At 46.6% G+C, this 27,429-nt stretch overlaps 1 protein-coding gene across 10 annotated transcripts in view; it reads left to right on the plus strand.

Moving 5' to 3' along the window:
• Nucleotides 1-27,429, plus strand: part of CASZ1 (castor zinc finger 1) — a 233,935-nt gene that overhangs the window by 13,789 nt on the left and 192,717 nt on the right. For 8 of the 10 annotated variants that reach the window (XM_068414835.1, XM_068414844.1, XM_068414839.1 and 5 more), the window contains exon 1: nucleotides 19,820-19,966. The exons of 1 other annotated variant lie outside the window; for it this stretch is intronic. The gene's annotated coding sequence lies outside the window, so the exon portion shown is untranslated. Of the gene's footprint in view, nucleotides 1-19,819; nucleotides 19,967-20,263; nucleotides 20,339-27,429 lie in introns of those variants that run through there. One more of the 10 variants, XM_068414836.1, reaches the window with a different exon arrangement.

The following is a 27,429-nucleotide window of genomic DNA, read 5'->3' on the forward strand; positions in this document are numbered from 1 at the left end:
CCCTCCCGAGAGGAATGCCCTTCACTCTGCACACAGGATTTTCTCTCGTCCCATTGAGAGTGGGCTCTGTGCCACTTTATACTTTGGAGGATCATTAGCAGAAATCATTAGCTATAATACAACCTCCCCCATAAATCTCCCCTGCACCTGGATCATTTGTCCATGCCTAATTTCCATCTCCCTAATTTTATGATTTGTCCCTCATTTGATGAGAGTTCCTTCCATTAATTGTGTAGTAAGTGCTTCCAGATAAAGGGCTGAGGAGTTGACCCCATCTTGGAAAGACACGGTTTGGGCTTTTTTCCTGAAGGAGAGAGTCCCTCTGAAATATTCTTGCTTCCCTTTCAGAGGGCATCACTCCAAATCTTAAAGGCACCACAGCAGCTTCCCGTAGGGAAAATGCCTCTTTCAGATAAATCCTGTTCGCTGGAGGCGCTGCAAGGCAGATGAAAGCAGCAAAGCTCAAGTCCAAGGTGTCCTCTGCCAGAGTTAGAAAAGTCTTGTAGGCATTATCTGTACAATTCAATTCAGACCAAAGAATAAACCTCTTCTTTTCCCCCCCTGGACCCCTCCTAATTATCATACTTTGTTGCCCAAAAGCAATTTTGTATCCTCCCACAAAAATCTCCTCTGCTGAACTATTTCATGTTGTATTAGGCTGCAACAGAGATCCTCAGCCTGTGTGATAATGGGCAGGGAGGGAATTGGTCGACTCCTTGGAAGAAGGGACTTAGCATCAGGCCTGCAGAGCTCTTTTTCCAGCTTTTCTGCAGACCTTCTGGGTGGTCCAGAATAAGGCAGCTCTTTCTCAGTGTCTCTGTTGCCATCTAAATAAGATGGTGATACTAGCAGTAGGGTGCCATGAGAGTTTAATTAATTAATTTGCAAACGCTGTGAGATCCTCTGATGAAATTCACTGCATCAGCACAAAGTCGTATTTAATCTATATTACATATGGAGATCCCAGGAGCAGGAGCATCCCAAATGCACAGGAAAACTGAACCAAAACGAGGTGCAGCCAAACTTTCTGAGCACCTCGCTGAAGAGTTTGTCTCTGGCAAACAGGAGAACTTTTCCAAATCGAAGCATTTGTCCTTGAACTTCTCAGTATGCACGAGCGTGAGGCAGCTGAAATGGCTCACACTGGGACAAACGCAACCCACTGGAGCCCTCCCAGAGCTGAATTTGACACAGTGGGCCTGCTCTAATATGCTGACTGTGTTTTCTTTCTCCCAGCCTAATCTCCCCCGTCTTTTCTCATACCTGTGCCATATTTGACATGGATGTTAGAAAATTCACTGAGATAAAGCTTGAGCCAAAACTCAGTGAGAGAGTGCAAAAGCTTCCCTGGAACCACTGAGGCTGTAAATGGTGCAGGAGGCAAAGCTGCCGGATTCTCAGCACCTCTCTCACTGACTGTTTCCTTTAACTGTTGATTTAGTCTTGAGGGTCTCTCTGTGACATTCTTGCCCTGGTGCTCTTTCCTCCTAAGTGTCTGTCCACTGCAGGGGTAGTACAAATTCAGAAGAAGGGCATAGGAGAGGAGGGAGGCGCAGTGCTAGAAGCAGCTTGCACATTTTACAGGTAACATTATCTTTTATTGGCATCCTAAAAAGAATGTCAGGCACTAGAGTGTTTTTTTTTTTTTAATTTCTGCTTCACTGCCATTCCACTGCAAGATTTTTATCACATCCATGATGCCAGCAGAGGCAGGCAGCGCTCAATGACACAACTGGCCATTCACAAGATTTCTGGAGACCTTTTGTCACATCCTCTGGAGCAAACTGTGAAGGTCTCAAAATCATTTCTGTTCTAAAGCTGGAAATACTCTGAGACTGAACAAGGCACAGGCCTTTTCAGCTGACTCTCCAGCCAAAACGGGCTCTCTGCTAGTCAGCCAGACCTACTGAGAGAGATCTTCCCATTGTTTTACCAGTTGAACTAACCTTTGTAGTAGTTAACCAAGACAGATATTTCTAGCAGTCATCCAGGCCGTGGAGTGTTCTTGCTCTCTCTGAAAGTCAGTAAAAACATTTCTATTGATGTCTGGGCCAGCAGGAACATTTTCACTGGCCAGGCATTGCTTTCTGACCCAAAGAGCTTCTCAGAGTCCAGGCAACTCTTCTCATTGACATATTTCATGTGACAGTTGACATTGCTTCTTGTTTTCACAGCAGCTCAGTTCTCTCTGGTCAAAGTTTATGGTAAGATAAAACCTTTTAGACCAGCAGCAGAAATTCTGGTGCCAAAAGACTGGCCTTGCAGTCTGTCTTTGCTTTCCTTCCAACCTCCTGGTTTTCCTAACTGCCTCCCTTGCAGTGGGCAATAAAAATATAAAAAGTATCATCACTCCCTTTGTCAAACCCACTGAAGAGGAGGTAAGTCTGTTCTGTAAGGACAGTTGTACTGTTGTCACAGAAAGCAGGAGTGAGGAAAGTCTTTACCCAGGTTTTGGATGGCTTGGCTGGTTTCAGTTGTGAACTGGAGAAAATACTGCATTGTGACTGCCAGAAAGAGCACTGGTGCTGGAGCACTGTCACCTCAGCTATCCAGGACAGCAAGTGCAGTTTAAAACCTGGGCCTTAGAGCCCCTGTGGATTTGCAGAGCCCTGTGTGACAGAGCAGGACCACTCCAGTGGCTGCCACCCCAGCCCCAAGCCAGCCTATGCTGTGAGCGTTCCAGGAACAGATTTTTACTCTGTGACTCCTCGGAGCCTCCGCGGCAGCTGCAGGGAGCCAGCAGCTGAGGTTTCTGGGTGTGTATGGAGGCAGGTGGAACTGGGCTGTGGGTTTTCATCCCGAGTTTTGCAGTTGCTGTCTGACCCTGCAAAGGCCTTTCCACTCTTCTTGCAGAAGACGGTAGAAACAAGCAGTTGAGCACCTGACCCTGCTCTGTATTCTCTCTGCCTTGCAACCTTCCCCTTTAGCGTGGAGCCACGCAATAAATGCTGATGCGTCCCCTATGGCAAGTGCAATGGCATGAGAAAGAAGCTGTGCTGTGGCCACAGTAGCACCTCATGCCTTTCAAATTCAAGTATGACTTTTCCCAGATATCAATGGCTGCAGGTATAGAGGCAGCCGGAGAGTTCTCCCACTCCTGAGTGCCTTTCACTTTTACCAGTCTTCAGACAAACCTTGAACAGATCCATGAGATGGTGAGAGGCAGCATAGTACTGCGTAGGCTGACTCCCACCTGAGAGGGGATCTCAGCAGGACATCAACCCCTCTGTTTCTCCTCCTTGTTGCAGTTCTGAGAACCATGGCCTTACACTAAATTTCTTTCCTAGATTTCTTTTGCTCGAATGGGGCTATTTTTACTAGCTGACATATTTTTACCAAGTGCCACCAAAATTCACAAAGCACTGAATTTTGGGCCTCATGGCAATAGGTGAAATATAGAGTAATTGTATAGATTTCATTGCATCTTCCCAGAGGATGATGCAGATCAGAGTTAAACCACCGAAAGGAGAAGTTCAGCATGGGTGTTGTCCAGTCTTTTGAAATGAAGCTGTGTGAGTTCCAAATGAGATACGCAGCGGCGTACCTGCTTTTGCAGTAGAAGCAAATGCAAAGCCAGCTATAGCCCTACCTTCCACCAAACTCACCCTCTATGGAAAGGATGAAATCATTGTTTTCCCTAGCAAGGAGGGACACTGGATATTATCTAATGATTATAGCAGGATCTAGGAAACAGGATTTCTGAGTTCCTCACCCTGCTGTGCCACTGCTTTACTGCATGGTCCGAGGGAAAACATTTCCACATTCCTTTCCTCGGTTAACGTACTTGTGAAATAATACCGTGCTTTATGTAAGATTTTATTTTCAAAACATATGCCATGTCCGTGTGCCACAGTACAATTACTTTATCTGAGATAACAGGCCAGGATAGGAAGCTTTCCCCTGTCTCTCTCTGTGCTCTGAGGTGAGCTGGTGGGATCTGGTTTTCTGAACCACTGAACCCCTGTGCCTCAAGTCGAAATCACTGTATAGTCAAGGTGCCAAATACACTGGAGAACATGGCCACTGAGTATGTACATTGAACTTTGAGGTACGCACGTAGAAGGAAACAGAGGAGCAGACAGCATTGTTGTTAGCATTGCCAACGACTTAAGCAGGTCTCACCTGGGCAGAATATTCAGCTGATGTTGAAAATCGTAGAGAAGAATGTTTGTCTCAGTTGATTCTGGCAGAGGACACAGTGGGTAGCCATCCCCTCCAGCTTTGAGCATTTAACTGGGTTGTTCTGACTCTCCTCCTTGGTTTTGGTGCTTTGCATGATCACAAGGTAGATGTGTGGTGTAGCTGATGGAGGATCGTAGGTGTACCCCCAGCACATGCAAAGTGCATAAAGGTGGTCAGTCACAAAATCAGGAGTGTGTGAAGGACCGGCCACGCAGATCTGCCCCCGTGTCAGACCAGGGGCTTGATTGCAATAGCAACATCCTGCAAAGTTCTGCTCTGGATGGGAATCTCTGCACCGTTAGCGAATCTCCTCAGGCAGGCACGCACCTCTCTCTGAAAGTGTTGTTAGGATCTGTTGCTGATCCAGACTGCCTAGAAAGCTGGATCTGAAGGGATAGGAAACTGCAAAAGTAAGGGCTTTTATTTTTTAGGTAGTCTGATTTTTAACTATGTAAATTCACGGGATTATATTCTGATGATCCAGACACTCTGGGTATGGAACAAACACTGGAATTCCTTTGCAAAATAAGTTCCAACGCACTCAGCATTGAGAGGTCTGATCTTTCTCCTGCAGTTACCATACTGCATTTGCGTATTACGCTCTGTGTGTGCGCACATGAGAGTGCTCTTGCAAGTGTAGAAACGTGTGAATGCGGGCAAGTGCCTGTGCATGAGAACATGTGCAAGAGGCTTTTTGTGCGTGTGTGAGAGAGGGCATAAGCATGTCTACAAACTTGTGTTTGTGTGGGAGTATATACGTGTGGGAACATGTGCATGTATGTAATTTTGTGCTTGTGTAGGAGAGAGGAAGGGAAAGCGTGGTGAAGTTATTTGAACCTGTTTGAAGGTCGGGGCTCCCCAAGGTTATCTGCTTTTTTTCCCTCGAATCTGTAAAGTAATGGTATTCACACTCACTACTTGAGAAGTGTTTCTTTTTATAGCTCTTCCAGATGACAAATAATGCCTGTTTTTGAAGTCCTTTTTAAGTCATTGTTCCCTGGACGCAGATACCATGTTTGGGTGCAGGAGGGGAACAGAGTGCAGAGCTATTTCCCCTTTCTGTCTGCAGGGAGCTTTACTGGGACTAGTGAAATTCCAGCCAGGATCATCCAAGGGGCTGCAGACTCACAGCATATGAGCTAATAGGACACCCTCTCCTTCAAGCCCCGTGACACAGTGAGAGAGAAGCAGACACCCACCCCAGTCCACTGAAAGCTGTTCAGGTCTAGGCCAGGGAGGCTGTAAAATCCAGCTGAAATCAGCGGTAGGTTTCCTGGAGTAAGCCTCCCCAAGTTGGCCCATGGAGAATAAGCCAAATTCAGACTTGGTGAGTGGACAGGTGTCTGGATCAGAGCCACCCCTTGTTGGGGGCTGAGGTTGATTAAATTTTGCCCATCTTCAAATATTTTGGGCACTGTTGACCCCTGTGGGCAGTATGGATGTGTGGGCAGTATGGATGTGTGGGCAGCACACACAGAGCGTTCTCCACTTCCCAGGGAAGAACAGCTACTCTGCTTCCCAGCAGCCTTCCCTGCAGCCTTGTACAACGCTTCGTGATAATGTTCTCTCGCCATAGTGGCAACCTTTGCTTTTTTAAAACTAGCTCCTTCTTCCTTGCCTTCCCTTGATCCTAAGTGTTTTGGCTACCATCTCTCTGTCTGGTAGCAGCACCAGTCATTCTGTGCCCAGAAATTGTTCTGTACTATGTAAGCACAGGAGTGGAGCAGGAAAGAGTGTTTTGTGCTTCTTTGCCCAGGGACAGACAACCGTGCACACCGCAGAGCACCCTCGTTCCTCGCTGTTGTAGTGGGGATTTTGTGCGCCCGTCACCGATGCACAGTGAGCTTATCCCCACCTCTGGAGTCTGGCCGCTGATTTGCTGTCCTCCCTGCGGATGGGATAATGGAGCTTTTCCTGCTGGTCAGATCCTGAGATGTGCTGGAAGCTCAGTGTTCCCAGTGGCTGTGATAGACATTTTCTGGAATATAAACTGAACGAGCCTCTCAGGATTTGGGCCAGAGGGAATTGCAGATACCCATAAAGGTGTTCAGCTTCATATTGGAAGAAGCTCAGGGGAAATGGCTTGTGGGAAAAATAACGAGCACAGTGGAAAAACAGGGAACGGAAAAGGGGCAGAAAGATTCAAGAAGTAACACAGAAGACGACAGGGAGAAAGCTGGGTTGAATGGATAAACGGTCTGTGAGCAGGAAACGATATCTGACTTAATGTATTAGTCAGACAGAAAAATTAGATGGTGTAAACTGATCCTTCCTGCAAGGGGTGCTGAACTTTTTTGGTGACTTTAGAAGGCCATGTTTACAGTAACTTCAGCTCGTGACCAGGCTATAAAGGCAGGCTCTTTGGGGCAGGGAGGAAGGAGCATTTCATTAACACACACACCTGCCTCCATGGGCAACCTGGCCTTGCAGTTACTGGGCTTTTATTTTCATTATAAGATTGTACTTTGCTTTTTAACATAGAAATATAAAATATGCATGTATATACCTTATCAAAGATGATAACATTCACAGGTAAGGGAACATAAGTCCACTTTATAGCAATAAATTATCTTCCCCACCCTTTTGGACTGATTAGCAGCTGCGTCTCACCTAAGCTTTCTAGAGTTTTCCCTTTAATTTTTCACCTGAATTGTTTTCTCCATTTTAGCTACACTCATAAGGGGTGTTTTTATAAAAGTGCCTACAGGGATTTCTGATCATTGTTCCCACTGAGCCCCTGAAATTAGACAGTCAGTTTTGAGATGCTTGCCCTACATGTTGATTATCACGGAGTTTAATTTTAATAACAAGAGGCAAAGGCTACTTTAGTTTGCACTAGATTTCTACTCACCTGTATGAAGTTACCCCAGTTTGCTCTGGTTTGCACATTCACTGACTAAGTGTGCTTTAAGTCTTAGGGAGAGTGAGGTTTGAAATTTAGAGCTCTTCAGCTACATACAGGATTTTAAAACCTGGCTATATGAACTGGTGCACGTCTGCTGGGGACAGTTTGATATGCACCATTATATAACTCGGTTTATCATTGTAAGCCATTGAAACTGATAAACTGTTTCAATCCATGGAAAGACAGTGTGTCTCCAATAGCACCAAGCCAAATTTGTTGGTATTAGGGTATGATTCAAGTCAAACCTCGGCTTAATAGGTTACCAATAAAGTTGCTACAGTAATTATCAGTGCAGTTCCAGAGTAAAATTTGCCTGGCTGAACCATGTTGGCATTTATGTTGGTTCAGACAAATATATTTTACTCTACCATTGCAACCGGTCAGGAGTATGGTCAGGTACTGCGCCTTGGCTGGGGAGAGGGGAACATTAAGCTGTAATAATTCAGCCACTTGAGATATTTTGGACATACCATTAGTGTACAGGCAATCCCCAAATTTTTCCTACAAATTTTCATGACATAACTATAGTATCTGCTTTTTCAAGTACACGAACCAATTGTGGACATTCAAATTACTTCATAACGGTGCCAAGCAGTTTAATAACAGAGGATAGGTAAGCAAACCCAAACCTCATAGTTTTCCCCTAAATCCATTGAAGGGAATAGCTGTGTTTGTGAATCATGATCCAGGACTTAAGAACGTGAGATACACCCCCAAAAGGAGCTGGTTCAATAGTTGCTCAAAACTCTTTGATACCATTTGGGACCTTTCCAGTACTTCTGGTTAAGCAAGTGCTCAGCTACTCTTCTAGCCTGTGGCTGCCATGTGTATTAAAGTCAAGTGAAATCTAAAGGTGTCAGGCGTTTATAATAACTGCTCCAGCATGTGGAAGGAGACAGACTTGAGTTGGGGTTACCTGGGACTCTGCTTCCACCTTCTCCCAGGACTGAACGCGTCATGTGGAGATCATACCGAAGCTGAACATCCTTTCTGCTTGCAAACGGTCTCTGGCGAACACTCACTCACAGCAGTGCAGTGACCTTTGTATTTCCATCTGTGTCTCAGGTACAGCGTGTTTGTGCTGTTGGAACAGGAAGGAGAGCTACCTGGAACCAGCCCAAAGCAGAGACAAGGGAAGCCTGCACAGGTCTGAGTACCCCACAGACTGAGTGCGCTGAGGTGGCTGCTGTCTGTACAGCGTTCCCAGGTGGAGCTAGGACAGGTTACACAGAGCTGGTTGGGTCTTCTCCCCAAGCTCACAAATGACCTATAGCTCCAAACAGAGCCTGGGATCCAGTACTGTTCCCTCTGCTGGCTCATTTCCTGCTGTTTTCAGAAGTGTCTTTCACAAGGAAACTGAACCTTTAACGCCAATAGAGCTGGATTCCACTGGCAGATCTGGGTGGCAGAAGTGTGTGGCAAAGTCAGAAATCTGGGTCTGGGAGCTGAGAGTGGGAGGGTGGGACACGAGCTTTTATGAAGGATCATTTTCTGAAGGTGAGGAGGCTCTGCTGGTATTGGTATCATACTAGAGGACAAATGTTCCTTCCCTTTGATCTGTAGCCTGTTTCACCCTGTAGGATTTTCACAAGAGGATTTATCAGCCTGTACGTTTGTGAAGTTGAAGCTGGAAAGGGAAAATAGTCCCTTCAGTCTTTGCTAGTGGAAATTGCTCTGTATGGAAACCCAGAACACAATGAGAAACAAATAAATTGAAACCCAGAGCTGAGAAATAAACAATCCCTGTGGGAATAGTGTGATCACAAGAAAATAAGAACAATAATTGCCCTTCTCTGAGGTTTCAGGGATCTTAAAAAACATCAAATAAGTCTCATAGCTCCTTATGAATGTGGTAGTGATCTTTTCCCCCATTTTACAGATGAGGATGCTGAGGTACAGAGTGGCAAAACAGCAGAAGTACCAGTTGCAGTATTTAGTATAGACGTACACTGCCCAGCGCAGTGCCTTTTAGAGATACCTGAGCTAGCTTGATATCAGAAGAGTACAGCTCTATTAGTACGGTCATCTGTCTGGTATAATTTTCCACTGCTTGCTGTACTTATTCAGCAGTAGCTTGGGTATCTTTAACCAGCATTGCACTGTGCAGTGTCGTCATACCTTGTAATCTGATTCGTATATTCCTAGGCCCAGTGTGATTTTCTGTCTGACCTCTTTCATATCATGGGCTGAAGAATTGCCCCAGCCTCTGTTCTTTACACTGGTAAGAACGTAGCAGAAAGCAGTCCTGCCCTGGTTTTAGCAAGTGAATCCAGGTGGGTCTTAGCAGTATTTCCCATCTCTTCACTTTTAGGTTCTAGGTTCATTTTTCAGGAGAAAACATTCCAGACTCATTCTCTAATCTAGCTTCTCTCTGACGCTTTTTGGCTTCACTGTGCGACCTAAAACCAAACATGGTCTGCTTTTCATGAGGGTTAAGAATATGAGAAAAACCTGAAGAAGAGAGATATGAGTGGCCATCAGCTGAAGCCAGAGGAAGGGGCGTTTCCTCCTGTTCCTTGGGACTGGCCTCTGGAGGTCACTGTAGCTGCAGAGAAATGGGTTGGGCAACGCATTAACCAGGCAGCAAGGAAAGCAAAACTTAAAAGGTAATGTGTCCAAGAGGTGGTTCTGATCTGGACTGGACTGTTAGACTGATTCTTTGTGTGCACGAAGGTCACCGTCCTCAACCAGGTTACAAGCTGAGTCTTTCTGAAGTGCAGACTTTTACTGTTGAGGCAAGCAAGTACCTCCCGTGGTTGCAGAAGGTGGCTGTAAGCTCCTTAGAGGGCAGTGGTTTATAAGCAAAATAGCCATAAATACATCAGCCAATGGATTAGTAACTTGTGTGTGTGGGTGTAGTACATGTGCATGCATATACATACAGACATGCATATACACGCATTTCTTTCTCTGCCAAGCTTATGCTAAGTGGTATCATTGAAATAAACTGCCAGAAGAGTTAGGATCTTTGGGTGAAAGTGTATATGTTTGAAAACATAGCAATAACAATATTTCCTTTGAACAGACCACTGTGTAAAGATATAATTCCATTGCAGAGGCTCACCAAAGAGTGGCTTGAGTCAATCTGCGTGCTAAAGCTGGTGAAACAAGTCTACAGAACAGAATTTGTTGGTGAACTGGTGGTAATTACACTGCAATGGAAGGTTGCTTGCAGACTCAAGGCTAAACTGAAAAATCGGGAGCACATTAACTATCATTACCTGCTGCAAAGCCCCTTTCACTATGAGTTGGTTTCACACTGCTGTGGGAAGGGGGGAAGAAGTAATTTTGGGATAAAGTGTATTGACTAAGAATCAGCATTTTCAGCTCCCTCGTTACTTGGGAGTGGTGGCTTCTGTTTTTGAACAGATTACAGAGAAATGCTGTTCTCATAGAAAAATTTCAGAGATTTCAAAGGGAAAGGGAGATCCTACGCACGCTAGGGAAGAGTAGCATGCAAAGATGTAACGCAGAGATACAACATTTAAAATGAGAAGAGTAGTGAACCTCTATGGGCTTGATCCAAATGCCTACTGAAACTGATTAGACTCCTCCTCCACACTTCAATGGGATCAGGCCCTTGATATTTTATAAACACAGATATATATTTAAAATTATTTAAGAAAGTTAAGATGATAGAGAGATTGTCAACTTCCAGCAGCGGTGGTTAGATAGTGTAACACCATCCTCCTAAGAGATGCTACATCAAGATGATCAGGGAATTATGTGCATAAAATAAATCCTCGGGCTTCAAGATAAGAACATACTGCAATTTCTTGCCATATGGTTCAGACTAAAATTTCTTGCTAGCCCAGCTCAGATTCTCTTCCTTCTCCTTCCTGATACGCTCCAGCTGAGCTCAGCTATTCCTGGGCTGGTTCTAAGCATATTAAGAAAAAGGTATGTCAGTGCCCACTGTAGTTTATTTTCAGTAATCTGAGCTGCACGGGCAACCCCTTGCGCTGCTGTTCCACTGTGCTGGTTTCACGGGGTCTCTGTCAGCGCCTCAGGTCTGCGTGTGTGTGGTGAAGAGCAGAAGAGGGACCCCAGCCTGCTCTCGGGGGGGGACTTCTGCAAAAGCTTAGCCTCAACCTAACTGTGCTCCCACTGGAGTCAGTCGGAGCTTTGTTGTGTGGGAGATTTACTGTTGACTTCAGCAGGGAGCAGAACACTGGAAAAATCTCACAGGAAATAGCTGATTAGAGAAAAGTAGTAGTTTAGGCCAAAGTGACGAGGAATCTTCTCATTCAGTTGGGATAGATGATTTTGATCAATTTTTGCAGTGGCCAGTGCAACGTGTCTCTATTTTACATGAGTGAGGGAGAATGAGGCGAGGGCGGGGGTGCGGGAAGAGAAAGAGAAAGCAGTTAATTTGACTGAATAAAGATAAAAGAATGCAAGCGCCACCGAGTTTGCTGTTTATCTGGACATTGTGTAATGTTGCGGAATCAGATGTGGCACTCTGGCTTTTGCACAGAAATGCCCAGGGAGAAATCCAGCCTTACTGCTAGCAATGATGAGATTTTTAGAGGAGACTTCCTGATCTCCTCTCCACAAGGCATCCACTTTGAAAGCAAATTCGTGGTACTCTGGAACTTCCTAACTAAGAGGAATTTTCCTTTGATCTGAGGAGTGAATTTCTGTTTTCACCCCACTGCAGGGCAAAAAAGAGCAGTGGAATGCCAGGGTGCCTGACCACAGAGACTGTCCCTGCAGGGGAGAGTATGGCCATTTGGGAGAGGCGAGAGCCCAGCCAGCCCAGAAAGACCTTGTGAATTCATCCAAAGTTAACCTAGTCCTTTTTGGTCGGGACGGAGGACTCTGGGTGTTTAATTTAGCAACAAAGGAGGGACGGGCAAGCTGCAGAGGTTGTAAGGAAGAGCGAAGCCTGGGATTACAGAAGGTCTGTGAGGTCCCGACAGGTCTGGATTGATTAGTATTCAGTATTTATAATATCTCCATAATGGTAAAACAAAAGAAAACAAGCCCAGAGAATGCATTTTTAATCATCAATCATTGCTCTTTGTTTGTTGTGAATGAACGGCGAGGGGAAATAGTCTCCCATAATCACCTCTCTTCACATCTCCTGCCACACAGGCCTCGCTGGGTGTGCTAAAAGGGAAATAAATAAACAAGCAGCAGATCTCAAAATAAATCCCAGAGACATGGGTGCTACGTGGGTTATCACACCCGCACACAGGGGTCTTGTTGGAGATACAAAGTGGGGGAAGGACATTTGAAAAGCAGGAGACAAAGACAAAGCACAGATAGAGCATTAAAAGTGAGAAAAAAGAAGGACTGGAGTTACAGAGGGGCAGCAGGTGAAGGAGGAAGAAGCTTTTTGGAGAATGATCAGTGGTGAAATAATCCGTGAGCAATTTCATGTCAGAATAGGGAGGTCTCATGGGACATAGGACATTGGGATGGAAAGCTTGAGAAGCCACCAAATCCAAAAGAATTTCAACCTTTTCAGTGTCTGAGGACCACTGATTTTAGGATTTCCACATGAAAAAATTATTTTTTTCAAGGATAGCATTCATTCTAGAAAAAAATACGGAAAAGCCCGTAGTTTCTATTAAGAGCCCCCAAAACCATATCTTATCAGGAACAGCACTATGCTGAACTTCTCCAATGGGATCCCTGCTTTGATCTTGCAGCAGTTCTCACAAGGCCTTTATTGTAGTCCCAAATGCCTCTTGGGAGGAAGGGAAACATTATAATTCTCCCTTAATAAGTGAGATAACAGGCTGCTGGGAGGGTAAGGCCCAAATTTTCTAAAGCAGGGCTGGTGACTCCACACCCACTCAGTGCGTTTAGCTGAATGTTCTCAGAGGGACGGGAGCCCAGAGCCATCAGGACAGCCTGTAAGGAACAGACACGCTACATCTGAACCCTATTGAAAAATAATAAAAAGGTAATGACTTTGTCATTACTGGACATGGGTTTGTCTGTTGGTGAAGGGGGAGGAAGGGGAGGTTTTCTGCATTCAGGCTATAAATAATGTTTCCCATTATCCTGTGCAGTTCTCATGCATTCCTCACGCAGCCCTTGGTTTGCCTCCATCTCACCTGGCCAGCCTGTGAAGCCCTCCATGCCATCCCGTTAGGCTGGCACACACCACTGGAAAAAAAGGAGAGGGCCAAGCAACATCTTGTGCCCGTGCCCCAGTGCTAGCATGACCACAGAAGACACTGAGCAAAGGCAGAGACAAGAAAGTGACCTCCTCTTGCCCGGGACACGGGTGCGAGGTGACCAAATGGGAGCAACTGTCAGCCTGGGACACATATTGGAAGGGATCAAATTTCAGAGAAGTCCATAGATAAATGTGCCTTAATAAAAGCTGTGCATGATACCTGAGAGAGTGAGTGGAGAAAGGTGTAGTTGTAGTTAACTCGGCTTTGTGTACTTAAACCAGAGCAGCTCAGCTGCTTAGTAGCAGCTCCTTAAGTGATTGAATCTTGGTTACAAAGCTTGACTTGGAAGGAGTTTAAACCATTTATTAAAAGGCCAAACTAAATTGTGATAACTCTGTCTTTAACCAAAACCAGAGCACTCACCAATGCTTGCAGTGTTTAGTGAAAGATGCTCAAAATTGCACATCCCAGTTTAGTAGATGAAGTTTCCTGGTAAAATGCAGATGGGAGGGACCCGAAGAACCTTGTTGTGACTTGGGACCTATCTGGAAAACAGCAGCATTTAAACTAAAGGTGTGTTTTTAAGTCAATGGCCCGAAATGTAGATGCCTACAAGGATATTTTTAAAACTGCATTTATATAGCTAGCTTGATATAATTAAGAACTGATTTAAGCTCAAACAAAATAACTCCCTCTTGCACCCAAATTGGAGTCTCCACACTGAGAATTGCATCTGTTGAACTAAATTAGTCAGAAAATCAGGGCAGCTTTGTGCTGTAAACAGACTTAGAGCTGTGGAGGATATTCCAGTTCTGTGTCCGGCTCTGCCACTGATTCACTGTGTCCCTAGGCAAGACTCTTAAGTTTTCCATCTATAAAGTGTAATAAAACCTATGTAGGTGCCAGGTGATGTAGTGCTTAATTAATTAGTAAATTAATATAATGAACTCTAACTTTTGAAGGTCTGTATCAGCACAAATGAATTGTTAATATAAATTTTTATTATTTATTGCTATTTAGTTGATTATTTTCTAACACGGGCAGGCTATTACAGACATACAACTTCACACTTGAATTCCAGTTTTATTATTGTTGCTGCTTATTTATTATTGTTTTCTTCTGCATTTATTTGTTGCCTTTAGCAGCCTCCCGTAGGACTAAGCCCCAAAGCAGTGGATATTACCCAGACACACAGAATAGTGAAGTCACTGGGAAATTTTGGGACAGAACTGGGGTTAAATGCCAGATATTTCTTGCTAAATGCCAAGTCTTTTGCTTGAACCTTCATGCAGATTTAAGGCAAATAAAACAGATAAGGACAGATTCTAAGCTGAGTAAATTCTCATCTACCCTCAATTATACCAGTATCTGTACGCCTGTAATTTGCCCCACACAGTTTCAGTATTTTTATTATGTACTTTAGATACTGGTAGTCATTGTGTATATTTCTAAGCAAAAGTTTGATGTTTCAAAACACAATCTATCCTCTTCAGTATAGATAAGTGTTGCCCCACTGCTGTCAGCGTAAAGCAATGCCTGCTCTGCTCTGGGGGTTTGGACCAGGGTACAATGCGGATCCAATCCATTTCTTTTTGCTTCTGGAGTGTGCATATGCAAAGAAATAGTTGCCTGTGAGAAAATGGCACTTGACAAACAATGACCACATGATATTCTCTGATTACTTGTGCCACTCTTATGATAAAAAATGAAAGCAGATAATATTATACTTGCTGGTGAAAAAATGCCTCCTCCTCCTTGCAATTACTTTTCATTTTCCATTACGAAACCAAGAAAATCCACAAGATTTTTCTCGTGCATGTTGGAGTGATTTCTTCCTTCTTCCAGTGAGTTGTGAAGCAGGATGAGAGGTTCTGGATAGCACCTTGGTCTGCTCTAGGTTTGGCAAAGGTCACTCGTGGCACCTGATGGCCATTGGGTAGTCTGTATGAAACAGATGACTGTTTCTGTCCACTTTGGTAGCCTGGTCAGCCTAGACCTCCGTCTCCTTTGCGCTCACCAGAGATTAAGTGCCCCTTTGAGGAATTAACGTGGCATTTAGGCCTATGTAAAGTATAGCACCTGGTCTGAGCGGTCGGGAACAAGGCTTCTAGGCCTGATTCTGTATTGCCACGCACCTCAGAGCAACAAGAACCCCTTTTGCAGTCCTTTGTCTTCCCCTCTAAAAAAAAGTGGCAGCCAGGTCACAGGAGGGTGAGCTGAGGACAGAGCTGGAGCCCTCAGCATGTATTTCTGTGCTTTTGTCATTTTAATCCAGGCCCTTCTCATGTTGTTTTAGCATCATTTTTCTTGTGTGAGTAATTTTTTAAGAGTACGTAGACTTTTCTCAGGCTGCACTTGCACAGCTTAGCCAGATGGAGTGTGTGTTCTGGGGTATGTACTGGGTGTGAATAAAATACATTAATGTCTAGTCTCCAGTAAAGGCGTGGCCGATACGCTTTACCGACAGCTGTGCTGTCATCAGTCTAAATATTCTGTTCACTTCCATTCTGTATGGCTTGTGCTACCTCATCGTGCTCATATCTCACTGCTGCCCAGCAGCGCAGGAAGGAACGTGACAGATCTTCGCTCTCGGTGTCCTTGCGCTCCACAGGTAGTCACAGCGTGCCTCCACAAGCTGCAACCACACCACCCCAGGGGGGAAATAAGAGGACCCTGAGCAAAAGGCGGAACCATTCCCAAAGTTGGGTTTAAGAGAGAAATTTCCAGATTTAACCAAGAGTTGTGGACAGCAGACGTAGAGGACGACCTAATAATGAGTTTGGATGTTATTATTGCTAATTGCTGAATGATAAATAGCATGAAAGGTGTCCTGCAATTTCAGACCATGGAAATTTATTTGAAATATGTAGCTCAATATAAGCAATGTCTTATGGGCAGTAAGTTTGCAGTGAGCAGGATGTCCTCTCCCCAAGGGCAGCAACTAATGGTAGAGCTACATGCTATGGTAGCTAAAGAAAGACTGGGAATAGATGAAACCTGTTTGGAGATGGAGGAGCACGTGGAATCTGAGCTGCTGATGGTCTTGTGCAACTGAACTGTTTGTTTGTTAAACGTTCAGGCAAGCATGAAATAGCGAAGATAGGAACCATAACCGTGTGAGGTCTCACTGCTCTTAGGAAATGCTGGTAAAGGAACCCATAAGGGCAAAGGCAACGATGGTGATGTCCAAGACTCTGGATTTTTCCACTGTTGTGTTGCATACATAGAAAAGAAAAGAGCAAAAACGAGAGATATTTTGGTTAGAGGTCTTTGGTTTAAAGGTCTTCGGTCCCAAAGAGAGAGTTCAAGTCTGGTTCAAGTGGAATCCTGAGCAGTGGGCAAGGAATCCCCACTGGCAAGAAGAAAACTGAATCTGCTTCTGTTAGAGAAGGTTTATTGTTGAATTTGCCAGGGCTGTTAAATCATGGCATAGACTTGTTAAGGAAGTACATCGTATTTTAGAGGAAATCTGAATGAAATCGGGTATGCCCAGAACTGGTAAAAGGCTCTTGAGATTGCTCCGCCGATGGCCATATTGCTCCTTTCTTAGACTTTCTGTGTTTCAGACCCACTTTTATGATGGATGCAGATGCCAGCACTTATGGTTTGGGGGCAGTATTGACACAAGAACACAAAGGACTTGTGAGGGTGGTGCCTTATTACAACACTAAATTAGCTGGAGAGAGATTACTGCACCACTTAAAAGGAACTCCCGCAATGGTTAAATCTATAGAACATTTTCATCCACTGTTCAACACGGAAGTAAAATTGCTTTGGGTTGATGACAGGAAGATGCTGCATAAATAGTTAAGTATGCATCATTTGCAATTTGCTAAATTATTTTCTTTCTATCTAGAACGGGCTGTGTAAGGTGTCATTACCTCAAGTTCTATCTGACTGAGGAGCCATGTGGTCTGGGGCCCTCACTGGGAGCTAGTACGGCAAACGTCGGATGGGCTGAGTGGGGCTTTGCACAGCAAACTGCAGAAAGCAGGGACTACAAGGTGAAAAGGCCCAGGTTAAGCATGCCGAGTGGGGCTCTAAAACCCACGCAGAGAGAGCTTTTGGGCAAGGTGTGGTTTGGAAGGAGGCTCGAAGCTGTTGTCAGAGGTAGTTTGTAGGGTGCCTGAGCCTCACGCCGCGTGCAGGGGAGCACAGGCATGAGAGCTTGTGGCAATAAACACAACTGCCTCAAAAACACTTGGCTGTCCCCAAGTTCTCCTCCTAGCTAGGACAACTCCACAGCACTCCAAAATTAGCCAGCTTCCAAGCAGAAGGAAAACCATTCAGTCTGTGTTCAGCACCCTAGATGAGACAAATGCAAAAAAGCGAACAAGAGAAAATAATAAGTAAATGCAATTAAAAGTAACGATGCTGATTTAATTAAAGGGCCGTATTCTCCCAACCCTTCATTCTTCAGGGATGCCTCATAAGCAAGAATTCATAGCTTGGGACCTGCTCTTCTATACTTTTGTATCAGAAGTCGGGATATTTACTTTCAGAAACACATGGTTTTTAACCTGGTGGTGTCTCTCCAGCACACAAATTCAAGAAGTTTGGTCTTTTTATTTTCAACAATTTATAAATACTTGCCACAGTTGTTATAACAGTCTCACACAGTCCTATTTACTCTAATTATCCCATTTTCATCCCCATTTTCCTGCTTTCTTATTGTGAGCAGGTATAACTACAGAATGACGAATACCAAACAATATTCAAATAAACAAAAGCCCAGTTTCTGCAAAGGCACAGACACTTTAAACACTCTTGAGTATTTCCACAGAAATATATCTCTCCGCTGTAAATTTGGTGTGGTTAGTAAAAGTCTAGTCTTTACAGGGACCTAAATATTTAGCTCAATAGATGTGCATCGCTAAACTTGTCTGTTCAAAATTCATGACTCAGACTGCCCCCCTCCCCGAGCTGCCAAATTACAGGATTTTCTCAAAAGCTATTAAAAATCCATTTCTTTGGAAGTTTCTTATTTGTCCTCTGGCTTCTGAGGCTTTTTGGGAGCACTAGGCCACATTTCCAAGCTTCCTTGTGTAAACACAAGTGCTAGAAACATGTCATTCCAGGAGCTGGGGATCAAAGGAGAACACCAAATATTGGAAGACTCACAATAAAAGCTCAAGAGCTGGCAGCTGTCCTGCAAACACTCATGTGTGTGAGTCACTTTTACTCACATGAGTAGTCACATCGAAATTGGAGGAATTAGCCTATTATTATTAATTATTGTTATTATTTTTGTGTGTGGCAATAGCACGTAGGAGCTGTGATCTCAGAGCAGGGCCCCATTGTGCAAGGCACTGACAAATCCAGAGCAAAACCGTGGTTTCTGCCCCAAAGACCTCACGGTGTGAGCATCGGACAAGAGGCAACAGGTGGAGACAGACACAGACAGGGAAGCGCACGGGAAGAGCGAGACGCTCCTGCGAGGGGTTCTGTGTGGGTGTGCTGACGCAGAGCTCCCTGCTCCCAATGAGTAAAGTTATTCATGAGTTTACAGGTTTGCATAGCTGGGGCCTAGGGCCCAAATCCTGCAAGCCCTGCGATGGAGGCAGATACGTTCACCTGCGCGCAGGCCCACAGAGTTAATTCACGCGCAGAGCAGGGGGCAGGCGGAGTGCAGGGGTGCTGGTGAGCCGAGGCTTTTGGTGCCTGTTGAGGGTGAAGAAAAGGGTCTCTGTGGACAGTTTTGCAAATCCACCACCGCAGAATGTGCACACGTAACTGTAACGTATACTGGCTGTCTCGGTAAGATGGAAGATAGAGCTGAGGAAGAAAAGGTAGAACCGAAGCAAGTAATTTCTTAACGTAGAAATGTGATGCCTGCCTGCTGGAAACTCAGGTGCATGCAAATGTAGGGGAACCCTTGGCTCTGATCCTGCAAAGACATCTCCCAAACCAGTCCAGTCCACGAGGCTGCCCGCAGCTTGCACCTCTGTTCCTTGACGTTTTCTCTAGGATCCAGTCCTGCAAAAGTTAGTCCTGGACATAAATGCAGCAAAGCGAGTACTGCAGACTGCTAAACCAAGCAATAGTACACTTGTAGATGCAATGAGACAGTGGTTAGTTCTAAACTTGAGTGAAATCCAGATTAAGAACGTAAGTAAAAGAAAAGTACCATGGTTGAGAAGTTTGTAAAATAGAAACTGAACATTATCCCTAGGAAAACCAGGTGGAGAATAAAGAAATGCACGTTACTCGTGATCTCTGTGGAGTTTAGTCTTAGGGAACTAAGGTGAGCAGAGGTCACCAGGCTGCAAAATAGCAAATGTTGTAGAACTTTCAGTGCCTCGCTGGGAAGGAGGACGGGTAGGGGAGAGGAACCGCCTGGTGCGGGGACAGGGCAGGAGATGGGAAATGGGGACACTTTCTCGCCTTTTCCCTTGCCAGGGGAGGGCGATCCGGTCCGGGTTTTGCAGGCGCCCCTCCCTTGCCTGCCTGCCCTGCCTGCCTGGAGACCGAGTCCGCTCCGTGCCCGCTCCCTCCCCGCCGCTCCCCCCTTCCCCTCCGCGGGCGGGCCGGGGCAGGCGGCGGCGGGCTCCAGGCCGGGTTTTGCGCGCCGCCCGCCCTCCTGTTAGAAATAGGAAAATTCAATAATCAAAGCAAAGGGGAGCGCGAGGAGGAAAAATCCGGGATCAGGGCAAGTTTGATGGCGCATGCGCGCTGCAGCCTCCATCCCAAACACACACACATTTCCCTTGACTTGGAAAGTCACCCAAAGCCGCCCCAAGTGCAGGTAAGCCCGTCCGCTCCCGCCCGGCCCCGCCGCCGCCTGCCCCGGCTCGGGGCTGCCGGGGCGCTGCGCGGGCGGGCGGCCGGCGGCGCTGCCCGGCAGGTGGGCACCGCGCCGCGCTCCGCGCCCGGCTCCCGCGGGGCAGCGCCCAGCCTCCGCGGGCACCGGCCGGCGGCGGGGCCGGCGGCGGCCGCCCGGCTCCGCGGGAGGAGGGCAGCGGCGGGGGGTGCTGCTGCGGCGGCGGCGGCGGGGCAGCGCCGTGCCCGCTCGGCGGCGGCGCCGGGGCCGCGGCGGCGCCCGTCAATTTCCAGGACTTTGGCAGGAGCCCGGGCAGGGGCCGGGGGAACACGTGTTCCCGCTCCGCGCCGGGCGCAGGTAACCGCAGCCCCGCCGCGCCGCAGCGCCCGGGGGTCCCGGCGCGGCCGGGCGCAGGCACCGGGGTGGCGGGGGGGGGGGGTGCGGCGGCGGCGGCGGCAGCAAAGTTGGGCGAGCGGCGGCGGGAGCGCCGGGCGGGCAGGGCCGGGTGCCGGCGGGGCGAGCCGCGCCGGGGAACTTTCTGCAAAGTGGCCGGGCCGGGGCTGGCAGCGGTTCGCCCGGCGCCCGCAGCGGGACGGCCGCAGCCCCCCGGCAGGGACGGGCCGGGCAGGGGCCGCGGCGGCTGGGAGCGCGGCTCGGGGCAGCCGGTGCCCGGCCCCCCGGGCGAAGCAGCAGGTTATTTTTACCCGGTGGCATTTGCAGAATGCGCAGCTGATTTGCCATCCGGAGCCAGGAAGTTTTCCCCCCTCCGCCTCCTTCCCCTCCTCGCCCCCTTTCCCCCTTTCCCCCGTGCGCGGCGGCGGGGCGGCGACGGGGGGCGCGGGCCGGGGCTCCCGGGGGAGCCGCTGCCCGCGTTGGAGGCTCCGGGGACGGGGAACAGGTGTCCGAGCCGTCACTCAGAGCCGGGCCGGCGGGGGGGCCGCGGGGCGCGGACGGAGAAGGCGAGGAGCGGTCCCGGGCCGGCACCGCGAGCGCCGGTGCCGGCGGAGCGGCGGCCCGGGGGGCAGCGGAGGAGCGGGGCTCGGCGGCGGGCCGGGCCGGCGGGCGAGCTGTCAAGAGGCTCGGGCGGGCGTGGGGCTGGCGCGGCCGCTCGCCCCGGTGCCGGCTGCGCGGCGGGCAACTTCTTCGGCAAACTTTGAGGGGTGGGATGCGGCCGGCGGCTGCTCGGGGTCACGGCGGGTTTGATCGATCGGCCCGAGCCCTCCTGCCCTTTGGGGCTGGGAAGGTGAAACTTTCCAGGAGCTGCCCGTCCACCTTGTGTGTGCCCCCTCCTGTCCGCGCTGCACTGCACAGCCGCTCCTCGCAGCCGGCTCCCTGCGAGAGCAGCTGTCTCTCCCAAAACTTCATTGATGAATTTATTTCCTCTATTGATTTGCTGACTCCTAGCGTGGAATAATTTCTTGCGAAGGTTTTGGGCACCTCATTTCCACGAGTCCTGCCTGCTTCCCACCTACCCTTTATTTATGTGTCGCTGCCACCTTGTTAGCTACCCTGAAGGTGGTTTGGAAGAGTTTATGGGGGATTATTGTTAAACTTCAGTAATCAAGTTTCCAGATCTTATGCCTCCTGTTTAATTTATTAGACTAGTTATTTATTCTGTTGATGATAATCTGTTGCTGGTTTCTATGGAGATGTTAAACTGATCTCTTTCAGAAATCAAACTCCATATGCACTAAAACGTTTAAAGGAGCAGCGTCCCCTTTTGTTTTCAGACTTTGTACCTTTTCAGTGCTTTTATTGGGCTCCTGTATATTTTATATATTAAAGCCTGAAGTTGAAGCTTTGTGCAAGACAGAGCTTATTATGGCTAACAGAAAGTCAGGGCTTTGATCCTTTTTTTGCATCATCATTTAAAACAGATCATTTTTCCCCCCTCATCACAGAAGATAGCAGAACCCTTTCAAGATCAAAGAGTCCAGCTAAAAACTATTGTTTAAAAAAAAATAGAAAAAGAGCCAGTTAAATTACGGGGATGTTTCCTTAATCTGCTTATTTTGTTCTAAAGATTTTTTTTTTTTTTTAGCAGTGAAAACAACAACAACAACAGAAACTTGTGGCAACTATATTGTTATTTTTATACCTCCCAAGTCTTTTTAATGTTAAAATAAGTTCAAAGTCAAATATCTCTAAAGATAAAGTGCTTGTTAGGGTGTTTTTATTACTTGGTTTCTAAATGTGGAAGGTCAGAATCCAGAAAGCTACCGCATTAGGGAAGGTTTTAATAGTCTTTGTCTCATCTTAATGAGAGAGAAATCTAAAAAACATTTCCCCTGCAACATTTACAAATTATTTCAAAGAAGTCTCTCTGCATATAACTCAGTTTTCATTATTTCTTAACTTATCTATTGCATTATTACATGTGATTCAGTGTAATATCACTTTATAAAAAGTAATTGAGGTGAGAGAAGAAAATTTTTTTTTTAGGCTTAAAATTTGAGAACTCATGGTAAGCTGGTGTGTTGGTGAGGCTGACGCACGGTGCACACCAGTTGGGGTTTTTTGCTCATCTTCTGGAGAAAAGTTAAAAGGTTTGCAAAGAAAATACTACCAGCATAATGCATGTTTAACACAGTAAATAACCCCTTGTTGTACTTTCTCTTAGTGTATCCTCAAAATGTTCCCCCTCCCTAAGCCAGACGTTCTTCTTCTCAGCATGCTTCTATACTAACCTTAAAAATAAAAGAACAATCCTAGAGGAAACAGTGCATGTAACCCTTGTAACTCTCATATATGTTTGTGTGTGTATGTGTACATACATTTCTATTTCACCTATATATATACTGGCACACGTATATGGAAAACACCTAGGTGGTTTATGATCTGTCCATACTAGACTTTATCCTTTTTCCTTGTTAATTTTTCTCTTCTTTTTTTTTTTTTTTGCATGTGATTCCTAATGTGGTGGATCACTTAAACATTTTTTGTACATATTCTGTTTATTTGTTTGATTTGAATTGCAAACAGAATTGACTCTTGACAAGTAAAAAGAGGAGGAGGGAAAAAAGGAAACACTATGGCTTTAAACTCAGGAGTTTGCATATTCTCCTTGTATCTTTCCCCTTTGCTAATTATTGTGTTGTTTTCAGAGCAAATATGTCATATCCATGGCGACCAGGCAGGTTTATTGTCTTTCAGAAGCAATAGCTCACATAAGTAATTAATGACTTCTTTTTTTTTCCTCTGGCTTAGGTTAAACAGATCATTCAAGGAAAGTCATATCTCTCTCTCCCTCTCTCTCTTTTTTTTTTTTAGCCCAGTGACATAAGAACATGAGTTAGAACAAGAAAATACTTTAACCGAGAAGTCAACAGCTTATTTTTCCTCATTTCTTTTTAAAAGCTCCAAGTGTCAGCTTTCCGCACACATGACGTTGTCATTCTTGCAGTTTCAGAGCGAAGCCTTGGTACAGGGAAAAGCCACCGAGAGCTGGAGTTCAGTTGGTGGTTGTGCAGCTGAGCAAAGTGTGTGCGTGTGTGTCTCCGTGTGCTTATGTGTGGGGAGGTATTATTCTTGCTTAAGGGTTTTGCTGTGTACTGGGAAAAAACGTTTCCCTCCCTATCCCCCCCCCTCCTTCTATCTGTATTAAAATCAGTGTTAAAATAAAGGTGTGTTTTTGTATCTTACAGATTGTAATTCAAACAGTTTCCAGGAAAGAATTAGTAATTCATTTTTATATACAGCATATATACACACACGCTTGAGCTCCACCCAAAACAATCAAGCTAGCTGGAAAAAAAAAACTTATTTCCTTTTTCTTTTCAAGCCCAAGCAAACTTGCACAGTGACTTTCAAAAGCTTATTAAAAATAGCCCCCCATTTTTGCAAGGAGTTTGCTGCAGGTATGAATCTTGTCCTTTCCCTTCCAACTCTCTTTCTTCCTATTACAGCTGAATTTGCTGTCTGTCCAAGCCAGGGGCTGGTTATCTGCTATGATTTACTGAGGTGGTGATTTTCTCCCCCCCCTGCCACCCCACTCCAGCACCTTCACCCCTGTTTTGCTTTTGCTAATTTCATTTTCAGAAGGATTTATACACAGTCCAGCTATATAAATTCCTTGGGAGATAAAAGCACCGCACACTTCCATAAACAAAAGCTTTTACTTGCATCCTGTCTTCCTTTTTTTCTTGAAGTAAAAAGGAAAAAACCCTAAAAACAAAACCCCAAGCCATCTGATTGAAGCAGGTATCATAAATGTACGCGGGTAATGATTCTGTATTCCACAATGCTGCTACTTTAACTTTTAAAATCTGTTTCCTTTCTGGTTTGTAACATTAATCAAAGAGCCGCTTCCTTCCAATTTTTCCACAGACTGGGGCTAATTAGAACCACTCGAATCGTATTTTGTAAATTCCATGTGGATGTTACTTTAGGTTTCAAGATCGCGAATGCTTCGGGTTCAGCCTGGCTAGGCACTCTTAGGGTTATTTTTATTAATGTTTCTGTCTCCCAAAGCAATTCACGGTTTCTCTCCGTTTACCCCAAATAGATTTGTGGGTTCACGCACAGGGGGGTGTGTTGCAAACAGACAGTACAAGTTAGGAAAAAGAAAAGCCGAGAAGGAAAGGGATTTTGCAGTGTAGTTTCCAAAGAGCAACAGAGAACCCCCTAAGTAACGTGAAGCTGAGGATTCAACAGACTTGATAATTGAGCCCTTAACCTCCTGATGTCTATATCAGAAAAACAGAGTCTAGCAGAGGGAGACAAAGAAGAAAAGCAAATACTGGGTAGGAGGAAGCTGGGGAGACAACTGAGATGTTGAAGTATAGTTCAGGATATGTATAAATCCGTATATTACGTTTCCTTAGGTTCAGGTTTTCCCCCTGGCGAAACGTAGCTGGTTTAAAGGTGGCTTTGGGAGAACCTGGTGTTTCTAACGCAGCCGAGAGCCTGGTATTTGTGTGGCGTGAGCAGATGTAACTTGGAGAGACTTCTCTTGGAATTGGTGTTTATGTTTCCCTGTTTCCTTTTGGTTTGGAAGGACTGACTAGCGATACTTTTATTTTTTAGTCTTCATGGGAAGTTAAATAGCGAGAAGTTGGGAGTTTTCAGGCTGTGATTATTGGTCTGTGCTAAAGGGATTGGAATCGAACCACTTTGAGCACCCGGCAGAGTGACTGCTTCCACGCTCTGCTACGGTATTTCTCTCCTATAGATCTGTGTGCCTAAATAGGGCATCCAAGAATTAGGGGGCAGTGGGCTCGCAAGAGGGATCTGAAAGTTAACTTGCTGTTTGGTATATAGACTGCAGCTTCAAAGAAAAGCAAGAGCGCATCGTAAATTTTGCTAAAATTAATCAACCGTTTAAGAGCTCCACATTAACGAGGTTTTCCAGGCAAGCAGCTTTCTTCTCCTCTTCTTCTTCTTCTTCTTTCTCATTCAACGTCCAAGAGGGTTGGGGCAGAGGGGGGAGAATAGGAGTGAGAAGAGGAGAGGGTGGAATTTGAGTAGAAATAATAAAAACAAAAAAGACTGGATTTGTAGAATATAAATCCTCATGTGTCCTTGATCCATATTGTCAGGGTTTTTTTTTTTTGGTCGGATTTGTCCTGTGTGCCTTTGACGGAAAAGGCACGTAGAGAGAGAGAGAGAGCGAGTGCGACAGAGGGGGAGAGAGAGAGACGTGTCACTGCTTTGGAGCTCATTATCATTCTTAATAAGTCTTAAGGAATAAAGAGGAGCATTGAGTGTAAATGCTGGGTAATCCTAACACTCCTCAAGGTGAGAGGAGTCTCGAGGACACAGAGAAAGAGAGCGAGGAGGAGGGGGCTACTGCGGGGGCAGGAGAGGAGATGTGGATGAAAGTGGTTTCCAAGGGAGTGGGCATGGGTTGGTAGGGCTGCGGCTCCGGGGCGCTTCGGTTTGGTTCCACAGGCCTGTGCTGGGGAAAGTTGTCTCCAAGTTTGCGTCCCAGAGATGGTAAGCAACCCAGCTGGACCTTGGCCCTGAAATATTGGCCTCTAACGGTGATGTCCTCTGACAGCCTTCAGTGTGAGGAACAAGTCTGCTGTCCTCCCTTCTGTGACCTGCGCTCCAGGGTCTGCCCCCCCCAGGGTGGGCTGTGGGGCTGGGTGCTTTGGCACCCGCTTCCTCACCTCGGCTGAGACCTCACTTCTCAGCCTGCGCACCCTGTTCCCAGCTCCTGTCCGTCTCACTCTCGTTGCATGTCACAGCTCCCGTGTGACTGTCCCCCGGCTCTGCCCCCCCGGCCGTGCGCGGCGCGGCGCGGACACCAGGGGGCTCCGCCGCGGGCGGCCGCGGGCAGCGCGGTCCCGGTCCCGCTGCTCGGGGGCTGCTGCGGCCCAGCTCGGGCTGCCGGCAAAACGTGGAGGTGTCTGTGGGTGCGCTGTGGATTCAGATACCGCCTTGGCAGTGTGTTTGCGATCGCCCTGGAGCGTTTGAGCCTGTGCAGCAGTAAGAAAGAGGCCACCGATGAAGTGAATTCAGGGGCTGGGCTGCTTGCTCTGATGATAAGGAGTCAGGAACCTGCCTGCGTGCTGGGTCCTTCCCTCTCCAGGCAGATTTCACCATACCCATTTTAAAGGGTGTGCGTGTTCCTGTTGGAAAAAAACATTTCAGGGTTGGCAGAGCCCTTCTTACTGTGCTGATGTGTAATGGAAGATGCTGAGCCTTCAGTGGTGCCCGCTGGCTCTTCATTCTCATCTCTTATATCAAGTCCAGTTGCAGGCAGAAGGGACTACTGTAACTGGGAATTTGCCTAATGCATCCAAAGGCTAAAGAGGAGGGTGGAATAGCAAGTGATTTTTTTATTTTTTATCCTACAGTCTGTGTTGTCTCTCTGGTTTAGCCCATAGCTTCTGACTGAAGTAGGAGCTTTACCTTTTTTTAAATGACTCCATGGACCTTGGACCAGGTGGGACGGAGTTGTGGAGAAGCCAAATACAGTGCGGTGGAAGTCTTTCTAAATGCTGATTTTTCTGGGTCCAGGTGCTTGGCTTCAAGGTTAAGGGTTACATTGGTAATATTATTAGGTATTAAGTTATTAGTAATGGAACTGCAGGGCTTGCCTGTACTTGGCAGAGAACCGCTAAGAAACTGTATTAGGGCTGAGTTCATCCTGGTTTCTCTGGTTGTGTCCTTCCAGCATGCCTCAACCCTGAGCTGGAGGGAGCAGTGGAAAACACGAATGCAGTTTTTGTGCATCGTCTGTCTTCTGAACTCGTTCCTGAGATGGCTAATGAGTTGTAGCAAGGAGGCAGGGGCTCTCGTACTGAGGGATGCGCCTGCAACCCCTCACGCTCGCTCTGTCCAATGGCTGCTGGTGAGGTGTCAGCTAATACCTTTCACGCGTGATTGAGCTGGTCTAGAATAGGACCCGGAGGTACAAGAGTCTGCACTCCCGGGGCGAGCTCTAGAGCCGTCCAGCTGCAGAGGCCTCGTGTGTAATAAGTGCTGTAGGAAAAGGGTCTGTG

Source organism: Nyctibius grandis, chromosome 17 (genome assembly GCF_013368605.1).
Source record: "Nyctibius grandis isolate bNycGra1 chromosome 17, bNycGra1.pri, whole genome shotgun sequence".
Taxonomy (NCBI): Eukaryota; Metazoa; Chordata; class Aves; order Nyctibiiformes; family Nyctibiidae; genus Nyctibius; species Nyctibius grandis.